This window comes from Oryctolagus cuniculus, chromosome X (assembly GCF_051225735.1).
Source record: "Oryctolagus cuniculus isolate XC-2025 breed Fujian yellow rabbit chromosome X, ASM5122573v1, whole genome shotgun sequence".
Taxonomy (NCBI): domain Eukaryota; kingdom Metazoa; phylum Chordata; class Mammalia; order Lagomorpha; family Leporidae; genus Oryctolagus; species Oryctolagus cuniculus.
In genome coordinates this window covers 108051395-108070572 of record NC_142888.1, presented here as the reverse complement: position 1 = coordinate 108070572, position 19178 = coordinate 108051395, and the positions used below count along the sequence as shown (strand labels likewise).

The 19178-nt window shown below is 39.5% G+C and overlaps 1 protein-coding gene across 50 annotated transcripts in view; it reads left to right on the top strand.

Annotated features, from left to right (window-relative positions):
• The window catches only part of ENOX2 (ecto-NOX disulfide-thiol exchanger 2), a 322971-nt gene that overhangs the window by 105953 nt on the left and 197840 nt on the right, over window positions 1-19178 (top strand). The gene's annotated exons all lie outside the window — the stretch shown is intronic.

The following is a 19178-nucleotide window of genomic DNA, read 5'->3' as shown; positions in this document are numbered from 1 at the left end:
TCATTGTTTATAGTGTCCTTGTCTAGCTTTGGTGTCAGGGTATAACTGACCTCATAAAATAAGGTATGTGGGAGTGGCATTGTGGCATGGTGGGTAAAGCTGCTGCCTGCAATGCTATCACCCCATATGGGCACCAGTTGGTGTCCAGGCTGCTCCACTTTGATCAAGCTCCCTGATAATGGCCTGTGAAAAGCAGCAGCAGATGGCCCGAGTGTTTGGGTCCCTGCCATCACCTGGGAGACCTGGATGAAACTCCTGGCTCTTGGCTTCGGCCTGGTCCAACTCTGGTGATTGCAGCCATCTGGGGAGTGAACCAGCAGATCTCTGTCTGTCTCTCCCTCTCTCTCTGTAATGTTGACTTTCTTTTTTTTTTTTTTAAGATTTATTTGTTTATTTGAAAGTAAGCATTACACAGAGAAGGAGAGGCAGAGAGAGAGAGAGAAAGAGGTCTTCCATCTGATGATTCACTCCCCAATTGGTTGCAACGGCTGGAGCTGCGCCAATCCGAAGTCAGGAGCCAGGAGCTTCCTCTGGGTCTCCCACATGGGTGCAGGGGCCCAAGGACCTGGGCCATCTTCTGTTTTCCTAGTGCATAGTAGAGAGCTGGATCGGAGACAGAGCAGCTGGGTCTTGAACCGGCACCCATATGGGATGACAGCGCTTCAGGCCAGGCCGTTAACCCACTGCGCCACAGGCCAGCCCCAATGTTGACTTTCAAACAAATAAATAAATCTTTAAAAAATAAGTTTAGCAGTATTCCCTCTTCTTCAGTTGTTTGGAAAAAATTTAGAAGGATTGGTCTTAGTTCTTTATTTAGTGTTTTGTGTAATTCAGCAGTGAAGCCTGAGATCCTTTTCTTTGATGGTGAAGTGTTTATTACTGAATCAGTCTTACTCGTTATTGATCTGTGCAGGTTTTCAGTTTCTTAGTGATTTGGTTTTTGTAAGTTGTATGTGTCTAATAATTTATCCATTTCTTCTAGGTATCCGATTTGTTGGCAAATAATTACACATAGTAACCTCCTTTGATCCTTTGCATTTCTGTGGTATTAGTTTTCATGTTTTCTCTTTCATCTCTGATTTTATTTGTTTGAGTTTTCTCTTTTTTCTTAGTCTGACTAGAGGTTTATTGATTTTATATATCTTTCCCCAAAACCAACTTAGTTTCATTGACCCTTTCCATTGTTTTTCTAGTGCCTTTTCATGTAGTACTGCTCTGATTTTTTATTGGTTCACTCCCTGTGACTTTTAGCTTAGTTTGATCTTTTTCTGTTTTCTTGAGGTGTCATGTAGGTGTTTAGTACTGTAAACTTTCCTCTTAGAACTATTTGTTGCTATATCTTATATGTTTTGGTATGTCATATGTCAATTTTTGTTTGTCTCAAGATTCCTAAAATTTTTGTTTTTAATTTTTTCTTTTATCCATTGGTTCTTCAGGAGCAGATTATTTAATTTCTATGTATTTGTGAATCTTCTCAAATTCCTTTTGTTACATGTTTTCATACCTTTGTGGTCAGAAAAGAAACTGATTTTTTTCAGGCTTAAACTTACTAAATTTGTCAAGACCTATTTTCTAGCCAACATGTATGCTCTGTCCTAAATAGTGTTTTGTGTATACTTGAAAAGATGGTGCACTCTGCTGCTATTGTATGCAATGTTCTGTAAATGCCTTTCAGGTCCATGTGTTCTAACATGTGGTTTAATTCTAATGTTTCCTTATTGACTTTCTGTCTGGATGATATGTCCATTTCTGAAAGTAAAGTATTGAAGAGTCCTACTATTTTTGTATTACAGTAGATATCTCCCTTCTAATCTGTTAATATTTGCTTTATGTATTTAAGTGTTCTGATGCTGCATACATAAATATTTACAACTATATCCATTTGATGAATTGACCCCTTTGTCATTGTATAATGATCTCTTTGTCTCTTTTTTATAGTTTTTGACTTAAAGGTTTTCTTTTTTAAAAATCTGATACAAGTAAAGGTACTTCTGTTCTCTTTTTGTTTCCAATTGCTTGGAGTATCTTTCTCCATCCTTTCACTTTCTTTTTTTAAAAAAAGATTTATTAATTTATTTGAAAGAGTTACACGGAGAGAGAAGGAGAGGCAGAGAGAGAGAGAGAGAGAGAGAGCGAGGTCTTCCATCCGCTGGTTCACTCCCCAATTGGCCGCAACGGCCGGAGCTGTGCCGATCCGAAGCCAGGAGCCAGGAGCCAGGAGCTTCTTCCACTCTCCCACGTGGGTGCAGGGGCCCAAGGACTTGGGCCATTTTCTACTGCTTTCTCAGGCAGAGAGCTGGATTGGAAGTGGAGCATCTGGGTCTCGAACTGGCACCCACATGGGATATTGGCACTGTAGGTGGTAGCTTTACCAGTTACGCTACAGCGCCGATCCCTTCACTTTCAGTCTATGAGTGTCAAGTGTGTTTTATACTTTCATATGTTTTTATGTCACTAATTAGCACCCATTTCTTTTGTTTTGAAGAAATCCCTTTAGCCTTTCCTCTAAGACAGGTCTGGTGTTATATGAATTCCCTCGGCCTTTGTTTGTCTTGGAAAGTATTTATCTCTCATTTCAGAAAGACTGCTGTGTTTCGTGTCATGGTCCATGAGCAGGCTTACTACTGGAGTCCTCAGGCAGACAGATTTGTTGCCTGGGTCCATGAGATTTGGCTTGTGGCCTATGTCCACTAAGTGGACTTGTTGAATGAGTCTGCTTCGATAGGCCTGGAATCTGAGATTGTAAGTTCAAGCCTATGTACAGTATTCATTGGGGCCAGACTTAAGTGTGGGTATACAGGGCTGGCTCTGATACTGGGGTAGGTCTTGAGTCTGAATCTGCAAAGACCATCCACGCCATGGGTAGGCTTTACACTTGGAACCACTTGGTTAAGCTTGGAGTGTGAGTCCATAGGGGCTTGCTTGGCACTAAGTTGGGTCAGGAGCCTGAATCCATGGAAGCAGGCCTGAGTTCTGGCTCCACAGGAGCAATTCTGGAGCCTGAGTCTATAGGGATGGTACTGGAACCTTTATCTATTGGTTACTGTGACCCCACTCCTGAGTCTACCCGGGGTGGGTCTGAACCCTGTGTGCCCAAGCTTCAGCCTTCCCCCATGGATAAGCACACGAGGACTGATATTGGAGAAGGCATGAGGTTGTATACCTTTGTGGATAAATCTGGAAACTGGATATATCAGGTACTAGTCTGACTCTTGGAGTCTTGGGGACCTGCCTAGAGCCTAGGTCCCCAGGGATGGTCCTGGAACCCAGGTCTGTGGAGGCTGTCCCAGCACTGGGGTCTACTGGTATGGGTTTGGACCTTGAATCTACTGGAACATTGAACCACAGTGGCTGGCCACAGCAACCAGCCTGTGACTGGGTATGCCTAAAGTCTATATCCAGGGACATTGGCCTGGTGCTTGATTCCAGGGATGCCTACCTGGCATTGAGGTAGGCATGAATCATGGGGTTCTTTCTTTTTTTTAATTAATTTATTTTTTTGACAGGCAGAGTGGACAGTGAGAAAGAGAGACAGAGAGAAAGGTCTTCCTTTTTGCCGTTGGTTCACCCTCCAATGGCCGCCGCAGATGGCGCGCTGCGGCCAGCGCACCACGCTGATCCAAAGGCAGGAGCCAGGTGCTTTTCCTGGTCTCCCATGCGGTGCAGGGCCCAAGTACTTGGGCCTTCCTCCACTGCACTCCCTGGCCACAGCAGAGAGCTGACCTGGAAGAGGGGCAACCGGGACAGAATCTGGCGCCCCGACCAGGACTAGAACCTGGTGTGCCGGCGCCACAAGGCGGAGGATTAGCCTATTGAGCCGCGGCGCCGGCTAATCATGGGGTTCTAGAGCCAACCTTGCTTTAGGCTGGTCTGAAATCTGGGGTTAGCCTGGATCCTGGGACTATGGGGGTCTGTCCTGTTGTGGAGGAAATCTGGAGCCCAGGGCTACTAGAGCTGTCCTACCCCTGGGATGGGCCTAGAAACTGAGTCTGCAAGGTAGGCTGAGAACTTGAGTCTGTGGTATCTTGTTTGGTACTTTGACAGCTTGTATGCTCAGTCCATGGGTACTAGCCCAGAGCCTGGGTCCATGGGAGCCTGCCTAGTGTTAGCTTTTACTGGGGCAGGTTCAGTGTTGAGATCCAAGGCAGAATTATGTGCTCACTTTCCTCTCCTTCCCCAACACAAGAGTATTTCTCTGCATACTGTGCTGCCTGAAGTTGGGAGAGGGGTCACACAGGTAATGTAAAGCTATTCTCCACACCCTCTTCAATGTGTCTTTTAAAAAATTGATGAAATGGCTGGCGTCGTGGCTCACTAGGCTAATCCTCCACCTGCGGCGCTGGCACACTGGGTTCTAGTCCCGGTCGGGGCACCGGATTCTGTCCCGGTTGCCCCTCTTCCAGTCCAGCTCTCTGCTATGGCTCGGGAGTGCCGTGGAGGATGGCCCAGGTCCTTGGGCCCTGCACCCGCATGGGAGACCAGGAGAGGTACCTGGCTCCTGACTTCGGATCAGCGCGATGCGCCAACCACAGCAGTGGTTTGTGGGGTGAACCAACGGAAAAAGGAAGACCTTTTTCTCTGTCTCTCTCTCTCACTGTCCACTCTTCCTGTCAAAAAAAAAAAAAATTATGTACTACACCCAGTTGCTACAATCTCTGTCCTGGTTTCCTTAGCTCTTATGAAAGTCTTTTTGTACAGATAATTGTTCAAATTGATGTTGCTGTGAAGAGGTATGTGCTAGAAAGGCTTGTTCTACCATCTTGCTCAAGTCCCTCCACTTCCAATTATCTCACTTCATTTTTAGTGTCTTTTACAATACTTCTTGTATTATATTATAGCTATATATTTCAGTCTGCCCTGCAAACACACATTCCACATTCTGTAGCCCTCCTATGGATGAGAACTTTAACTTTTAATAAAAATAGACCCTTTCCTAACAGTCTCCATGATCTTCCTTTAAATTGTTCTGGTCACAATTTTAATACATAACAGATGAGAAGGGGCACAAATACGAGGAATGATTTAATTGTGGACAATCAAAACAAATTTTATTTTATTCTGCTCCATGTAGTATAAAGCTTGCTTCGGAGAGAATAAAAAACATTGACCTCGGGCATATGCCCTGGTCTTATTTGAAGGACCATGAAAAAGTGAATTTTCATTGTCCCTCCAATAGTACTCATTACTATAGCCATGACACTGGTCTTGGCAATGGTGGAACTAGCATTGTTACTTTAGGTAGTGTAAAGCTGTAAACTTTCTTCATGACAGTGTTATAGATGCTATCTGAAGTGAGTATGTCAGCATCAACACTTGTTAAAATTGTGGTGACTGGTTCATTGTGTTTTCAACAGTTGCACATAAATCAACTCCTCTGTAATACAACAACCAAGAAAGATGAAACAAATTTTAATTTTGATATCTTCAGGCAACTAAAGCAGTATGTACCTGTTAATAAACTTAATAAAATTCTTAGAAACTCTGTCACTTGCTCTTTTTGACATCTTTATTGCCATTTCTTGTTGTTATCAATAGGAACATAGTAGGAACTCACTTCCAATCCACAGGTTTGAAAAAAAAAATATTGTCCAAACTTAACTAATTAAAAACAGCTAAAAACTTAGTGATCTTTATATCATATACAAAGGCAATTAGAAGTCTACCATAAATGTGCACTCTATGGTGTGCTACGAGAGATATAAAATTAATAGTTTAGTCTCTAATTCTGTGAAGTGAGAAATAAAATATATAGGCATTCCATAGTTCGATAAGGTGATAGAGACTGCAAATGCTGGGAGAATGCAAATTAAGGAGAGGTCTTTATGATTGAGGGATTGTATTTAGTCAGATTTTCATTAGTATAATGAAGTACCTATTGACAAGCTACTTATGATGGAAGGTTTATTTTGGCTCATGCTTTTGGAGATTCGCAATCCGAGATCCCACTCACTGTTGTAGTAGGTGTAGTAGGTTAAGCCTCTGCCTGCAGCACCAGCATCCCATATGGGCTCTGGTTCTAGTACTGTTTGCTCCACTTCCTATCCAGCTCCCTGCTAATGGCCTGGGAAAGCAGCAGAATATTACCCAAGGGCGTGGGCCCCTGCACCTATGTGGGAGACACAGAAGAAGCTCCTGGCTCCTGGCTTCAGATCGGCTCAGCTCCGGCTGTTGCAGCTATTTGGGGAGTGAACCATTGGATGGAAGACCTTTCTGTCTGTCTTGTCTGTCTGTCTCTAACTCTGCCTCTCAAATAAATAAATAAATCTTTTTTTAATAAAAGAAGAATCATTACATGGTGAGCTGGGAATCAGTGAGAGTGGCTCTGCCCCACTCAAGCTTTTTATGACCATTTTTGTCTTGAGATTAACCTGCTGAGGACACCCCTCCCCACAGTGGCCTAAAGACATCCCACTGGACCCACCTCCTAAATACCATAATTGGATTCAGGCTCCATCCTTCTATCACCACCAATCTTTGGGGCTTAAATGTCTGCGTGAGTTCGGGAGCCAAATCCTATTCAAATCATCATAGGGTTATTCTCATAAGGCTTTTTTAGTCTTGTTAGGCTGCTTGCTATTGCACCCAAATCACATTTATCTGCGTTTGGGTTTTTCCCTTCCAGATACCACATGTACCAGATCTCTGAGATCTTTACAGATTTACAAATTTTGAAATTCCTTCCCAGGGTTGTATATCCCTTCATTTATACCCAATTGGTGGTGCGTTTGTATATATTTTAAATTCTAGTTTTCTAGCTAAATATTGGAACCTGCTCCATTATTAATTCAATTAGCAGAAGCATTTTCTTTTTTTTTTAAGATTTATTTATTTGAAAGTCAGAGTTAGGGAAGGAGAGAGAGAGAGAGAGAGAGAGAGAGAGAGAGATGTCTTCATCTGCTGGTTCACTCCCCAGATGGCTGCAACAGCCAGAGCTGCACTAATCCGAAGTCAGGAGCCAAGAGCTTCTTCCTGGTCTCCCACATGGGTACACAGACAGCATGGGATGCCAGCACTTCAGGCTAGGGCTTTAATCTGCTGTGCCACAGTGCTGGCCCCAGCAGAAATATTTTCTAACCTGTTCACATATCTAATTCATCTGTCCATACCCTATGCTATTTACCCTTACATCCCAAAAATAGAAGAGGCTATGTAAAGAAGAATTTGGTTTTTACTATATCATCTCTTTAAAAAAAAAAAAAAAGCCAATCTCTCAAAAGCAAATATCATTTGCTTTTCCTGATTTGTGGTAACTGATATACAGAGTATAAAAAAGTAATGGATATGAGTGAAATCAACATTTTGAGATTTAATTATTGTTTATAGCCCTTGTCTATGCTCCTGAGGAACAGTGGTTTTTCTGTTTACTACTTGTTGAATATTTAGTGGAGTATTAACTTGTGGTTATAAAGAAAATTGAAAGTATTTCATTGTAAAAATTAAAAGAAAAATAAGAAAAGAAGAAGGGAAGGTGAGAGTGAGGGAAGATAGGGTGGGGAGTATCATTATACTCTTAAAACTGCATATATGAAATACATGAAATTTGATCCCTTTATAAATTTTTAAAAAGTAAAAAGAAAGGAGATAAGAGGCACCAAAAGTTTCTTCAAAAATGAGTAAGTCATAGCTAATTGACTTAAACTAATATATTTCTTCTGTTTGGACAAAACACTTTATCACTGACATAGTGTATATTTTACTTATTTATTCTGTTTATTTTCTGTGTGTGTTATTAGAATGTGAACTCTATGGAGGCAAAAAGTTTTATCTGTTTTATTCACTTCTGTAATTTTAGACTCTGGAACACAGTAATTTCTCAATAAATATCTGTTAATTGAATGAAAAGAGAGTAATCCAAGGCATACTTGGTCCATGTTAGCTCAGGTACCTAAGGACACCTAAAAATAAGGAAGAATGGTTAAGTGGTATCTCATTTTCACTGTTTTGCTATGTATTAAATCCTGTGTTGACTATGTTTTACTTGGATTATCTTATGTAAGTGCCACAGCAGTTCTGTGAAGTAGATAATATATCCCACTTATAAAGAAATTAATGTTCATGGAGTTCATTATTTTTGGTCACAGTTGCAGAGTTAGCAAGTAGCAGGAAAGAATGTCATGCTGGATTGTTGGAATCCAGAGCCCTTCTCCTACTGTACCATTCTGATTTTTCTTGGAAGGCCATAGAAACATTTAACTACTTAGTCCTACCCAAGATGTGAATGATCCCTTTGGTTAGCATATCTATACCTTAGTACTACCTACCTATTTGTCACTTAGTAAGCATCTTGGTTATCAGATTGAGTGGTGATATCAAAGTGATTATGTTTAAGGAACCCTTATTTTACTTAATGGCCCCAAGCACAAGAGTAGTAATGCTGGCAATTTTATTATATTATAATGATTCTATTTTATTGCTAGTTGTTGCTGTTAATCTCTTACTGGGCCTAACTTATAAATTCAAACTTTCCATAGGTATTTATGTGTAAACAAAATAATATTTGTAGGGCTAAGTACTATCCACATATTCAGTTATGCACTGCGGTTTTTGAAATCTATCCCTCATGAGTAGTGTGGGACAGCTGTACTCATGTGTGCAACATTGTTCTATGTGCTAGAACACTAAATTTGGAATCTTTTTAAAAAAATATTTACTTGAAAGGCAAAATTATAGAGCGGCAATGGCAGAGGTAGAGAGTGAGAGAGGTCTTCCATCTGCTGGTTCACTCCCCAAATGGCCAGAGCAGGGCTGATCTGGAGCCAGGAGCCTCTTTGGGTCTCCCATGTGAGTGCAGAGGCCCAAGGACTTGGGCCATTTTCTACTGCTTTCCCAAACCATAGCAGGGAGCTGGATCAGAAGTGGAGCAGCCGGGACTCAAACTGACACCCATATGGAATGCCAGCACTGCAAGCGGTAGCTTTACCCACTATGCCAAAGAGCTGGCCCCTAAATTTGGAATCTTAAGGTTACTTTAACACCCAATGAGAGATATTAGATAAACTCACATCTTTAAATCTCAGGTTTATCTTTTTAAAAATAAATTAATAATAATAATACCTACTCCAACCCCTGGAGTTATAAAAATGTAAACATGAAATGATATAAAATACATTGTAAATTGGAAAGCCCTATTAAGTGTTGGCAGTTTTTATTTTGAACAGCATGTAAAGGGGTTTATTTAATAATGTCCATTTAGTTTTTGTACCCCCTTAGGATATTTTAAAATAAAGATTTGGAACATGAAATCTGATTGAATGATTTTTCCAACACCCGCTTAGTGAGTCAATAGTAATTCTAGAAGCAGAACTCATGCCTGTATAATGATAAAAGCTGCATTTTAGTACCTCTTGGTGATTTTTGAAGTTTTTTTTTTTAAGATTTATTTTTATTCGAAAGCAGAGTTACAGAGAGGCAAAGAGGGATAGAGGAAGAGATAGAAGGAGGGAGAGAGGGAGAGAGGGAGGGAGAAAGGGAGGGTAGGAGAGGGAGAGAGAGAGAGAGAGCAAGCTACCATCTGAGAGAAAGAGAGAGAGAGATTTTCTACCTGCTGGTTCACTTCCCAAATGGCCACACCGGGCTGCGGCTGGGCCTATCCGAAGCCAGGAGCCAGGAGCTTCTTTCAGGTCTCCCACGTGGGTGCAGGGGCCCAAGGACTGAGACCATCTTCCACTACTTTCCCAGGCACATTAGCAGGAGCTGGATCGGAAGTAGAGCAGCTGGGACTTGAACCAGTGCCTATATGGGCTACTGGCACTACAGGCAGGGGCTTTACCTGCTATGCCACAGCGCTGGCCCCTTGAAGTCCTCTTTAAAAAATCCTCATGATGTGTTAGTATTTTGATATTGGATAACTCACTCATTGCTCTTTTGCACAATTTGCAGAAATATTAATTCAGTTATACAGTCCTTGTTCATTTGTTTCTAATTGAATTTTAAATTTATTTGAATTTGTTAAGTGGAAGATGCTTTTTCAGTATGTCAAAGATAGTAATTCCATATTCAGTCATACATGATAATATTGACAGTGGTGATGGTCTATAATAGTAGAGAGGTTTAAGTAAAGTAAGAAAGTGTGCGATAGGCTGCTGGTATGGCAGGTTGCAAAATTTTTCTCTTCTCAGGCAAGTTTAATTCCAGCTAAACTTTTTCTAGTAATATAAGAGCTTTTAGAATTCATGTCAATTTATAACAGGCTTCCTGTTGTAGTTACTCTACTTACATCCAAATTCATTTCTCAACTCCACATTCTGAAACCTGGCAGCTTCCCTGGTGCATAAAGTATTACTATCTCAATTCCCAAAGATCTCATATTTCCTTAAAAAACTCTGCCTCTTTGACTTGCTATGGTCTGAATGTTTGTGCCCCCCCCCCCCGCCAAAAAAAATTTATGAAGTTAAATCTAATCCCCAAGATGATAGTAGTAACAGGTGGGACCTTGTAGTAGAAGAGGTAAATAGTTTTTTTGTAGATAGGGCCCACTTACATTAAGAAGTAAAAAGGAAGAGAAACAAGAAAGCATTAATGTAAAATTAAAGAGAAGCATTTTAGGTGAATGCAGTGAAATAGACCTTCTATAGCTGCAAATGGCAAATGCATTGAGAGAGAAATCTGATTCTTAATTCCTATATTCCAATATACAATATTCCTGGAATGTTGACTTCTAATGAATCAACTCATCTTTGCTTGAGGGAACAAGAAATACTAGTCCAGTTGTTCCCAGGGCTCCTGCAAAAATTAAACAACACTTTTGGGTACCCAAAACAAGAGCAATAATGAAGTGTCAAGGAAGGCTTTTAACAGTAGTCACAGGGCCAAAGTTTGGCCATCGCTCAGTACTGTTCCTCCAAAGAAGGCCTTGCCGATAAACAGCAATTCTGTGTTTAAGACACTAAAGAAGAGTATAGAATGATGGTTCCAAGAAGGAAATAATTACGGTTCAAGTCAAATCTTGATTATTGAGGAGTTCATTATCTGATTTGTAAGTTACCCATACCCTTGCTATTCTTTATTCTCCATTCTGCTGTCTGACTTTGCTAATTTGACTGTTTGTTAGCTCTTTTACCAGAGGGTGGGCAGGGAAGGACAAGGAGAATTTTTATCACCCAGTTTTGCAAACTGTTAGTGCTCTGGTGAAGATTCTGATGGGGAAGCAGGCAGAAACTATGGGACAAAATGAGAAGTTTGAAGTCTTTGTGAATTTCATTATTCTTCACAATCTCTATCCTCTGTAAAAAGGTGAACTAATTGTATAGCTTTTGGGGAAAAATACTTCTTGATAAGGCTAGATCAGCCCTTTGAAGAAACTACTGGAAGTTCTGTTTTTCAGACCCTTTTATTGCTTTATTATGCTACAAAATGTACTATACCAAGCAAACTTCTGTCAGTCCTTAGGGGGTGGTAGGTTGAAGGATGTTAATGGCATTTTCAGTAATATGCTATGGATTTTTTTTTTGGTGGTGGTCAGCATTTTTCATTCTTTTGAATTACCATTAACAGGTTTGTTATTCATTAACACCCTCATATATGTTTGACCTCTCCCATAGTTATGCCACCTTAATCCTTTTTCACTAGAATTACTGGCTGTGTTCCATTTAATCCATTTTCTTGCTTCCGAACTAATTATTTGGGGTTGGTAATTAAGCCACGTATGTCATTTTCTGGCTTATTTTTGAAGTACAGATCTAATCGTGTTACAATGCATGTTTTTCAAAGGTAAAAGATTTCACTATGGGCAAATTGACTTGGATCACAAAGGGCTATCCTTTGTGGTAATCCAGGAAGCAATGAAGGTGACATTTATTTTAATAAAATGTATGTGTGTAATATAGCTTGTGGTTTACTTACAGTAAGGAAGAAAGAAGCCAGAGGCTTAGAAAAATCAGTTAGTAAAAGCCCAAGTAATCTTCAAGAAAGAAAGGATTAGAAAGAAAAGAAATTAAATTGTGTTTAATAAAACATTTTAAAAACAAAATATTGGACAAATCTATATTATAGAATTAAACAATAAATTTCAATAACAGTTGGAAGATCATGTTTTGTAAATTCTTAGTCTTTAAAATATTACCTATTTTATGCAACAAGTAAATATACCTGTCACTCCCCTGCTCGCAAAGGAACGACGTTGCTCGCAGCTTATCGGTCTTCAGTAGACTTTATTTAAACAGGATAGAAAAAGAAACCCTTGAGCAAGGGGAGCTCCGAAAGAAAGGGGAAGCTGCCGTTACTATTTCACGAACGGCTTATATAGTATATCATTGCAGAAGCATGTAATGCAAGCTTAGTGCATGCTACAGTCCATGCGGTGGCGCTCCAATCGGGTGCTTGATCACGCACAGTCCATGCACTCCTTGTCCAACCATAAAGGTGATCACGTGTCTTCATCATCAAGCTCCTGGTCACTTAGCAGGCGGCTCGGACGCCAGCAGAAAGCTTATCGTTGCTCCACCTGGTGTTTTCTCAACTCTTGGTCAGTGGGAAAAGAAGTATGGGAAGTCCCAAGGCCATAGTTGTTGACTCAACCCTGGGGTTATGGAAAGGTCCCGATATCGCAGCTCAACAGAAACCATAAACATCCACACAGCAGTAACTATTGCAAACGATCAGCAAGCTAAGCCTTAGCATGTGGGTCCATGGCCAGCTCATGGGTCCCCACAGTACCAAATATACATGAAGCTCATATTCTTATATCTTAGAGGGCATTTAAAAATGGCCCATAAGTGATGTAAGCCATGTTTTCACTATTTGTAAGTAAATGACGTATTATGGCATAACTGTCTCCCCGTCCTTACAGAACTAAACAGAATTCTAATACAGAGAATGTACTTATACTGTGATTTTTGTTTATGCAAAGCCTACCTTTTTTGGCTTAATGTTCAGTTTGGAAAGATTTCAATTAAGGCTTAGTGTGCTTAGAAGAAGTCTCTTGTTCAGAATTGCCTGTTTGCCATGATGGCTTCTTCACTTCTTGTTTCTAAGAAATCATTTCTAAATAACTAAGTAGGCAACAGTACAAACTGAGGCAGTGGGTTAGTTCTTTAATTCTTAAAAATGCAACCCTCCTGTCAAGTAGAATCTCTAATAAGATGGTATAATCCCTGGAATGGTAGTTGGGAGACCAAATCTGCCACTGGCTTGCTGTTGGGACTTTAAACAAGCCAGTGTAGCTTCTCTGAGCTTTAGATTGCCATGTTTTAACTGTATAATCATTCCTTCTCTGGTCATCTCACAAGGTAGCTATGAGGCAGATATGAAGGAGAGTTGAAAAGATAATAGCAATCTATGAATATAAGTTATTATTGTTGGTAAAATAATAGACTCAAGCATCTATTTAGTGATAGCAGTAAATGAATGTTCCTACTTTTGCAGCTGCTTCATACTTATCTGCATCTTGTCTATTAGCTCCCAATTCCTCACTGAATCAGACAAGACAATACATTTGGTGCCACAGTTCACCTCTATGCTGAAGGGCAAAAGCAACCGTTTTTTCAAAATAATGTAGCTTGCTAGAGGGTATCTAGGAAGCAGCAACAGATATATTGCCATTTTGAGCGAAATCATTTTGTTGACCACAAGGCAGAACGGCAGCAAGCTCAGATGGGAGAACTGTAGTCATTATCCAAAGGTCAGACTTGATAAGCAGACTCTGCTATTTCTTCCCCTAACTCCCTTATGTCTAGAGGGGCATGTGGGCGGCAGGGGGAGCCAGAAATCTCACTGTAAAAAGTATTTAAGTAATTTCTGTAAATGGAGCTGTCTATATTGTGTGTAAAATGGCAGGATGCCCTGTCTTTTAAATTCTTAGTCTGAGGAGGAAAGGCAGAATCAGGAGGTTCAGGCACAGTCCATATCTGCCTTTTGGCTTGAGACAAAAGTAGGTATTCCATAAATGTCATTTGAATGATTAGATGAATGAATAGGTAGATAAATGTAATGAATGAGCAATTAATTTTAAAAGATAATTCCTCGGAGTTACTATTTGGAAAAGCAGAGATGATCACTTGAAAACATCAAGCAATGTAATTTAAACATCTACTTCCATTATATATTTAAATACCTGAAATTCAGATCAAGGGTAAGAAAAATGTATAGTTCTTATTAATTTATATGTAAAATTTAAAATAAAATTAAGGATTACATGAAGTTAGACACCCATAATTATGAAGTCATATTTAACATTTTATCACATTTTAAATTCATTTTCTTTCCTACCAAACCATCTTGAAGGTAACTCACTTTTCATTTCATCAGTGGTGAACTGTGTGCATCAGTAAAAACATTTATCCCAATAGAACCTTTCAGTTGAGGTGACACAGAGGGGAGGATTTGTAGTCAGAAGATCTGAATTTCAGATCCTCCATACATTCGTGTTATGACCTCAGAGAAATCACTGAAGCTCTTATGAACTGCAGTTAACTCATCTGTAAACCAACAACATTAATCCCTTTCCCCCACCGTAGGGATGTTGGGGAAGCACTTGGTAATATTCTATAATAATGTCGGATAGTGTTAGAGTAGGAGTTAGAAATATTGTCTGAGTGTTCCAAGATCTGGTTTTCGGCATTCTGATATAGAGTGTTCTCAAGTTCCTAAGTGTCAGCTACTACCCTAAGAACATTCAACTTGAAGATAGTTTTGTGAAACATTCCTCAAAGATACTGGTAAAAAATGTATTGAACATGGCAGTTGGATAGATTGTAAGGGGCAATTTTAAACTCCATTTTAGTCATAGTACTCAAGTCTTCCAGATTTCACTTATATTTGCCAATCCAAATGGCATGTACTATGCAGTACTGTAGTTTGCAATGACCAGAATGGAGTTGTTTCATTGATAGGCTCACACCACATTTGACAAGCACCAAAGTTATTAAAAGCTTTGCTTTAATATATTCGTCACTCTTGCTAAACTGTGAAATGGCCATTTCAATTTGGAGGATTATTATCCTACTAAACACAAATCAATTCACTATCCTCTAAAATGTAACTATGTTTAATAGCAGTAGGCAAGCCATAGCCATTCCCTGTGTGCTGGATGAGGTTGTAAATGTGTCACCAAATGCTCAAATCAGGTTGTCACTGAAGCACAATCCTATCTCCAAGAGGGAAGAAAGCTATTAAGAACGAGCTTTAAAAAAAGACATTTTGTAGATGTATTAAAATAGAAAACATAAGCTGATTAGGCACAATTCCAAAGATTCATTAGTTTATTAAAGTAGATTGAAATGAATGTTTGAGAGATTTAAATAAATTAACCTTTAATGAGTACCCAGGGGCCAAGGAAAAAGAATGACAGAGGATTAGGAGTATTTTGTCTGATTGTTGCATAATGCACACTGATTAGTTTTTTTCTGAATGCTCATTGCTATATAACAATACTAATAAATAAAAAAAGATTAAATTTTAAATATCTCTAGATTGTAATTGTTTCCTGTTCTTATGTGAACACAAATATGATGCTTGGCTTTAATAGCAGTTCCTATAACTTTGGCAGAGGGAAACAAGAATTTTTATCATTATATCATATTTTAAAATGTCTCATATTTGAGCAAAACTTGGGTCAATTAGAGTAATTTATTCTAAGATACTGGACATGCTTTTAGTATTTCAGATTAGACTGTTATTCTGAGTTTCACACTTGTGCTCTAAATAATAATAATTGATGGTGGGTTACTTAGAACTATATTGGTACTTCAATATTTTATAAAAACTGCTGCACATCCTTAAAATTCTGGCTTATAATTAGCAAAATTCTTAAGGAGGCTGTTTTTTGAAGCTGTGTTAGAAATGCTTTGATTTTTTTTTAAGGTTGTCTTAACTGTACTAATATTAAATCATTCACTGGCTGCTAAAAATTTTTTTGCATAGGCAGTACTAGGAAGGCATCCTTCCAGGGCTCCCTCCCCTCTCCCTTTTCTACCCTAATTACTGAATTTTATTTCAGATTTAAAATTATGTCTTCTGTCTAGGTTTTTTTTTCTTTTCTTAAACTCAGATCTCAAAGATCACATGTCTCTGTCCTCGTTTTATAGATGAGGAAACCAGTCAAGAATTACTCACCCAGGGTTATCCAAGGAGTTGATAAAGAGCAGAGACCCCAGCCTGTGTCTGTATGGGCTGTTGTTCCTCTGTGCTTAACTACCTCATTTCCATTTTTTTACATTTCACTGCATCCTTTCTGAATCACTGAGGTGATAGGTGACAAGGAAAAACCACATTGCAATGTGATTTTATCAATGTAGTTTTAGTTTTGATGCAATACTTCCCAACATTTTTTATGACACTGCACATATAATAGAATACATGAATGATCTACTTGAGAACAGGAGTGACTGGTCTGGAGTCCCAAGGGTTATGAGATTCAAGGCCAATTCCTAAAGGCAGTTTGGAATCTTTTGTGGAGATAAATAGGACAACAGGCACATGTTTCTTAAGTATCCTAGCTAATTCTCCCGGAAGCGAGGAAATAAACTTAATCCTGTAATCATATTTTGTTACATTTTTTCCAAGACTTCAGTTCTTTATGTTTTTGCCAGTAGTCCTTTTAATCTTTCTTTCCAAAAAAGGAAATCCTAAAAGCATCATTGAAGTAGGCAGGCATACAGGTTAAAATTGATCAGATTTGTGAACTGGAAGACCACGCCCCTGTGTGACCTCATGCTCCTACCTGATGCCTTTGCCATGCCCCTGTGTGGCCTCATTCCCCTACCTGGCCACACCGGGGTGCCCACCAGCCAATCAGGTTAATTAACCACTCCCCTTTGGAGTGAGTTAAAAGCCTAGGGCACAGTGTGCCCCGGCCCTGCTCTTCTTCCCTGGCCTCTTGCCAGGACAGGGCTTGCTGTAGCCCTGTGCCTCCAGGGTGCATGGCCTTCGGGCCTTGTGCTCTAGGCTTCCTGGCCTAGATGCTCATCCACGTGGCTGGTTCCTGGTGCTTGGTATGAACTCTCTTCCCTAAATAGAGCTCTCACTCTCTTATGCATCTTCCTTACTAAATAAAAGCTTAAAACGTACCATGCTGCCTCGTTTATCTGTGCTGGTATTTAGAATTCTCTAAATATTAGGCAAGAACCCTCTCGGGCTTATTGATATTGGGGATTTAGTAATAAGCCCGTGGTGAAATCATAAGGCATCCCAAATTCCGGTAGTGCATGTGACACCCTGGATAGCATTTCTAGAGAACTTTAAGGGGCCACATTTCAGGATAAATTTTAGGGGGTCTTTTCCGATTTCATCATGACTGGATAACATATTTATACCAAAAACCAATACAATTATCTGCATATTGTAGGTGATGAATAAATTAACTTACTCTCTGTTATCTGGTTTTAACTTTTAAAAGCAAACAAACAAATAAAACCATGGGCAGTGGATACTCATTTGTTTGCCATGTATTAGAAAACTATTTAGAATGGTGACTTTCAGTCCTGACTGCACAATACAATTTACCAGACAGCTTTTAAAATCTAGAAGTTTATACCCCACCTTGACATATTAAAACAGAATTTCTGGTTTTTTTAAGAAACAATTTCAGTGAGCACTTGGTGCAGTGGTTAAGATTCCACTTGGGACACCCACATCTGATATTGGAGTGCCCTGTTTCAAGTTCCAGCTACTCTTCTGATTCCAGCTTCTTGCACACCCTGGGAGGCAGCAGGCTATAGCTCAAGTAATTAGTTCCCTGCCACCCACTTGAGAGACTGGCTTTGTCCTGGAAAGCTCTTGGTTGTTGTAGGCATTTGGTGAGTGAAGAAGTTCATGAAAGATCTCTCTCTGTTTCTATCCATCTGTCTCTGCCTCTTTGTCTTTCACATAAAATGAAAAAATAAATTTCCCCAGATGATTTTAATATATAACCCAGAATGAGATAATACTGCCTTAAAGTCTCATTCTTGGTCTGGGGATAAGCCTAATAAATCTATAAGATCAGGTACTGGGTTGAAGCAAGCAAGAATCTGGTAAAAATCAAAAGAACATGGAAAGTATTTTTGGCTCTGTGTGTCAGTGGAAAATCTAAGTGATGGCGTGTATGTACCAAATAAAACAATTGCATTTCAGAAGCCCAAAGAAAAGACCCTTAAATAAAATCAGTTTCTGGTACTTCTGTTCTGTGGTCATGATTGGCATCTGCCCAGGAGACCAGGCAGCCTGGTCAGGTATTTGAAACCTTAATTCATTGCTGTTCCATTTCCTCTTTCCACCATCATCCCAAGCAAGTTTCCAGGAAACTCTGAGCCTATAAATTTACTAATCCAAATCTATCTCTAAAGAATTTGTTCCCGCAAGCCTTAAGTCCAGGAATGGGGGCTGGGGGAGGGCAGCCTTTAAAAACCACAGAATAACCACAATGGAAATGACATTAATTTAATTAGCAAAAGAATGAAAGTGGAAATATTTCAAATCAGAATAAAACCTTGGCTTTTGAGTAGGATTCCAAGATCTCAGTGACATCAGTTGTCTTGCAAAGATGGTTCTCTCTTTTCTGGTCTCATCTTCTTAAATGCACTTTTATAAAGTTACTATACTTTTACAGTCTGCTTTTTGCTTGGTGCAATAGCTTCCTCTATTGTTTAATCAGAATAGTTAGGCTGCACTCTTGGTGTCTCTTGGGTGCCTGGAACTCTTAGGTGTTAAGAATCTATGCAGTGTTTAGAGTAAGGTGATTCTAACTCTCATATAGTAAGTAGTGCTGTTTTGTTGGCAGAGACACTCTTTTCAAGTTGAAAATGTTCACAGAATTGAATTCGACTGTGACATTCTCTTCAACTCCATCCATCATTTTGCAATCTCCTAGGAGCTCCAATTTGCACTGTCAATTGTCTTAGAGCATCTTCCTAAAATGAATTTACTTTAAAGTTAAAGATGATTAGAGTGCTTCTTTGCCAGGAGACAATTACATTGCTATATTCTTTGGCAGAGAGAAAAACAATGTAGCATTAATTTCTCCAAGCTTTCTTTGAGTATTGTTAAAAGGAGAGTTGTCAGATTAATCCAACATGCTATAATAACAAAAAGACAACTGCTATTAAAATGCATGGTTTTCTAATAAGACCATTTTGAGGAGTTGCTTGGGAGGAGAAAAGAAGGGAGAAGGAATAAGGGAGAAAGCAGGGGAATATATTAAGTATTACTGACCTTCAAAGACAGTGAATGTTGTAGACAAAATAAGACCTATTATTAAAATGTTT